The sequence below is a fragment of the Octopus bimaculoides genome, chromosome 5 (assembly GCF_001194135.2).
Source record: "Octopus bimaculoides isolate UCB-OBI-ISO-001 chromosome 5, ASM119413v2, whole genome shotgun sequence".
NCBI lineage: Eukaryota > Metazoa > Mollusca > Cephalopoda > Octopoda > Octopodidae > Octopus > Octopus bimaculoides.
Window position 1 is genome coordinate 39,577,651 of NC_068985.1, and position 5,347 is coordinate 39,582,997.

The window sequence follows — 5,347 nt, forward strand, 5'->3', positions numbered from 1 at the left end:
GTGTCTGTGCGTATGTGTGTCTGTGTGTTGAGTTCAATTCCTGCCGAGGTCAAATTTTCTTTTCTTCCTATCGGAGTCGTCTAAAATAACCAATTCCAAGCGGTTGTTTGGTTGGTGGGGATTTTAAATGGTTGGATAAGATGTTTTGTGATATCTGTGCAAACCCGTTGAAATGTATATTTAAAATGTTCGTATAGCCTCCAAAGCCGTTTGTGACACAGGTAGAAAGATTCCACATTGAATTCGAAACTGGTTAGTTTACTTGCCGCTTAGGTTTGTTGTACAAAGTTAATGAACCTATGTGCTTTTAATTTAGTTATCTTTGTACAAGATAGATCATTAGATTGGTTAGAAAATAGCAGCTAGATCTCCCTCAAATTACATCTGCCGACTAGTTAAATAGCCGAATAGTCAAACAGTCGAATAGACAAAGCTTAAATTTCGATGAAAAAGTTTGTTTGGAGATTAATGTGTTAGGTTTTAACAACAATAACTCTAATTTTGGCACAAGGACAGCAATTTTGAGAGGAATGTGGAAGCCGAATACATCGACTTGTTCTTACTTTGTCGACCGTGAAAGGATGAAAAGTAAAGCCGACCTCGGCGGAATTTGAACTTAGAACTAAGGCTGGAAGAAAAGCTACTTAGAATTTTGCTCGACTAACGATTCTTTCAGCTCTACCACCTTGTTTTAATAAACAACTATAACAAAGCAAGCTACAGATAAGAGAGCATTTAACATAGATCTTACGATTTGTATCTACGTAAGAAATGGAAAGAAACGAAAACTGGAAATAGAATATTTTGGTGTTCGAACATTTCCGTGGCTCATTTTTCCGAGAATGACATCAGAAAAATCTAATCAATCCAGGGAAATTTTCAATGTGGAGTCTGTACTAATAACTCAATTGCTCTACATACTTATTTGGGTTACTGCTATATATTTTTAGATTATAATACATAATGGATTGTATGTTATATGCTTACATACAGCTTTTACACCTAAGAATCTTCTTAAAATGATGAACTTGAAGTAAACGTATTTAATAGGACATTTTATTATCGGTTGGTTAATATGGGTCGGCAAACAGTTTGTTCCCTAAAATAATAAACAAGACCATTATTAGATTCATTGATCCGGGTACGTCTGGCTGATGATACACATATCTAAATATTAGCATTCCATAGTCGCTTGTACTAATGACTTGTGTTATGAAAATATACTTGTCGTAAAGAAGTTGTTCTCCTACGCCGTACACATCAGCGATTAGCATGTCTGTGTTCAAATCTGCGGAAACGTATTAAGAATGAATATGCGACACGTCGCTTCGAATTTTGCTTTTCCCCGTGCATATGACGATTCATTTCAGTTTTGTTTCACTCACAATTCAAACAAATTGCAAGCAAAAATTGCTAAAAGTATTAACTTTATAGACAACTTTTACACCTAAGATTCCTCTTAAAATAAGAAAACTTGAATTCAATGCATTTAAGTTTTATTTCACACAATGTATTTAAGTTTTATTTCAGACAAACTGCAAATTAAAAAGAAAGAAAAGACTCTTTAAAGATTTGAGCTCACATTGTCAAAGTCTGTTCGCCTTAAGCTTTTACTTGCCATAGAACATGTAATAACTTTATATCTTGATTTTTCCAATTACCATTTTCTTCTTCTTCGAAAATATATTCTATGATATTTATTTTATTTCTTTTCCACTTTTTTACCCTAGAGATTCAATGTTTTCGACCAAATCAGCTGTAAAGACTGTAAAGACTGTAAAAACTCATTAATTGTCATTTTGTGTGACAGATATTTCCAAGTAGTACTATCTGTTAGTTTGCATACAAACATTTTACTGACAATTTGTTTGGTAGAAGATTTTAAACTCATGCTATACTTCGCTCACCAGAAACAAAGGAAGTTTTCCTTGACGAGAGAAAATAATGGGACCCATTGGAGACGACGATCGAGCGATTTGTATGTTTGAACGTATGTTTATCACGTTGAAGTTATAGAAAAGGTGACAACAGTGACTGGGAGCAAGATATATTTTTGCAATACGAAAAACGTACACTCAATCAAAACACACACACACACACACGTGTGCATATATGTGGGAGAGAGTGTGTGTGTGTGTTTACTACTATTTGATGGCAATATAAGATTAGTTTATTTATATGAGACATATTAGTGGATGTTTGCTTTCTGCTATTTGCAGACATTGTTATATAAATGTGTGCGCGTGCCTCAGTGTGTGTGTGTGTGTGTGTGTGTGTGTGTGTGTGTGCGGACGCGCACGCACACATAATGAAGGCAATTAATGAACGAAAATGGAATGTTTGCGGTTTCGAGTAAACACAAGACTAATGGTTTGTATTCGAGCTACGTGTATACTAAGATTTCCTGAATAGATTTATGCAACGAATTTTCATAATAATGCTCTATAAAGATTGATTCTTGCGTTATAAAATCCCACGAGAATCGCAAGCGTTAATTTTTACCTTTTTCTTTTTTCTTTTTTTCTATCTTATATACTTTCTCTTTGTTTTGTGAAGTAATTTAAGCCCCGGTTGGATTTTTTTGTTTTTTTTTTTCATTTTACTCATTTCAGGTTATGAATTACTTCACAGCATCGAAGCAGAAGCTAAAAGAAAAGAAGCAAATCAGATGAGAGCTAGATAAATCTGTTAAGCCTTTTTTTCCCACCTTTCATCGCCTGTAAGTAATGACTTATTCTGGTGCCATTAAGATGCGTACTTTAGTTGAGATAAGAGACGAATAATCTTGAAGCTAACGCTTACTGTGCATAAATACAGCATTTCTCGATATATGGATAATATTTTGAGTAAAACATAAGGAAAAATGCAAACATAAATATGAACACTTAACATAATATTACAAAAACTTTAAATACATATTCGTGATAAAGTTGCAAATTTTGCATATTTATCTTTGAAATAAAAGTAATAAAACCATTCCATGTGATATTCTTTTTACTATTATTGTTTAGGCAAAGGCGGCGAGCTGGCAAAACAGTTAGTACGCCGGATTAAATGCTTAACGACATAACATCCGTTGTTATGCTCTGTGTTCTAAGTTGAAATCCAGCCGAAGTCGACTTTATCTTTCATCCTTTCCAGGTCGATGAAATAAGTATCAGTCAAATACTGGTGGGGGGGGGTCGACTTAATCGATTTGCCCATCCCCTCAAAAATTGTTGTGCCCGTGCCAAAATTTCAAACTTTCATTATTGTTCAGTCAGAGAAAATGAAGTGGTGGTCATGATCTTTGGAGGACCTCGCATGCAGGAAAGGTCAGTAGAGTTGAAGTGCTGGTACATATATAAATGTTGATACTTATGAGAAAAAAGTAAGAAATAAGCTCTAGGAGTGACGCATTCTGAGAAGTTGACAAGCTAAACATTTAGAGGGATGCAGAGCTTGGTGTGTAAGACAGAGAAAGGAAGATAGGATGATGAAGATTTACCGTGTGTGCTGGGGTAAACATTGTAAGAGGTTGCTAGTTCAGAAATACAGAAGCTGTTGTTTTAGCAATATTTTTTTTTACTATAGGCACAAGGTCTGAAATTTGGCGGGAATGGAATAAGTGATTACATCGACCCCAGTTCTCAAGAAGTAATTATTTTATCGACCTCGAAAGAATGGAAAACAAAATTGACCTCAGCGGAATTTGAACTTAGGATGTAAAGACGGACGAAATGCCGCTAAGCATTTTTGTCCGGCGTGCTAACGACTCTACCAGCGCACCACCTTCGTTGTTATGAATCAAATACAGGACGGCGAACTGGCAGAATCGTTAGCAGGCCGGAGAAAATGCTTAGCGGCATTTCGTCCGTCCTTACGTTCTGAGTTCAAATGGCCGTTAGTCCAGACGAGGAAAGTTTAAGAATGTATTCAAGTGAGTGTGTGTGTGTGTGTCTGTGTGTGTGTGTGTGTGTGTGTGTGTGTGTGTGTAAGTGTGTGTGTGCGTGCGTGCGTGTGTGCGTGCGTGTGTGTGTGTAATACTGTGTTGCATATATTTGTGTGCATTCATTTGAATAGAGGGACGCAAATACCTCATCACTTTTTTCTTTCTTTCTTTGTCATTGTTGTTGTTGTTGTTGTACATTGTCAACGAGGTAGCATGTCACATATGATTGAAAATAATCCAAAGAGCAAAGGATAATTTAAAATGACGGAAGCTGTTAAGAAAATTACTCAAAAAGTGTGTGGAAGAGGTTTAAAAAATCAAAGATGAGTGAAAATGTGAAAATGAAACGAGAAAATCGAAGTGAAATCATAGTTAAAAAAAAACAAGCACAGATCAAGGAGTAGGAGGAGGAGATTAAGAAAAATAAAAAATAATAGAAAGAAGGATTCTGCGAACTCAAGGAATTGAAAATGATAGATGAGGGAGAATGAGGAAAATTTTGTAGAGTGGATGGGGAGATGAGTTGACAGGTGTTAAGGAAAGGGAACATAATTAAGAAAATACAAATAAGATAATTGATATAACTAGATTCGTAATTAACAACGAAAACTAAAAAAAACAAGCATATTTTTAATGTACACGCATAAAAACACACGCGCATACACAGATAGACAGACAGAGAGATAGATACATACATACATATACACATATACACACATATGCGTATACACACACACACGCACACGCACGCACACGCACGCACACACACATATGTATATATATATACAGATATGTATATAAACATGTTTTTATATATAAACATACATGCGTACATACATACACACATAGATACACACATGCATACATACATACACGCAGGCGTGGCTGTGTGGTAAGAAGCTTGCTCCCAACTACATGGTGCTGGGTTCAATGCTACAGCGTAGCACCTTGAGCAAGTATCTTCTATTATAGCCTCGGGCCAACCAAAGCCTTATGACTAAATTTTAGTTGACGGAAACTGAAAGTAACCCGTCGTATATATGTGTGTGTGTATGTGTGTCTGTGTGTGTATGTGTGTGTGTGTGTGTGTGTGTGTGTGTGTGTTTATCCCCCACCACCATTTCATAATCGGTGTTCGTGTGCTTATGTCCGTGTAACTTAGCTGTTCGGCAAAAAGGACCGGTAGAATAATTACCATGCTTTAACAAAATAAGTACTGGGATCGATACATTTGACTAAAAGTTCATCAGGGCAGTGCACCAGCATGGCCGCAGGCTAATAACTGACAGACAGACAGACAGACAGACAGACAGACAGATAGATAGATAGATAGATACATTTCTTTTATTAGCCACACAGGGCTCAACGAAGATGGGACAAATACAATGTAGAGCTTTTCTTTTTGGGAGTTGGGAA

General features: G+C 36.2%; 1 long non-coding RNA gene across 3 annotated transcripts in view; it reads right to left on the bottom strand.

The window, feature by feature from the left end:
- Positions 1-1,542: 1,542 nt before the first annotated feature.
- Positions 1,543-5,347, bottom strand: part of LOC128247910 (uncharacterized) — a 15,311-nt gene continuing 11,506 nt past the window's right edge. For 2 of the 3 annotated variants that reach the window (XR_008264250.1, XR_008264251.1), the window contains exons 2-3: positions 2,503-2,645; positions 1,543-1,774 (exon numbers count right to left, since the gene is read on the bottom strand). This is a non-coding gene — a long non-coding RNA (uncharacterized LOC128247910). The remainder of the gene's footprint in view (positions 1,775-2,502; positions 2,646-5,347) is intronic. The other variant, XR_008264252.1, reaches the window with a different exon arrangement.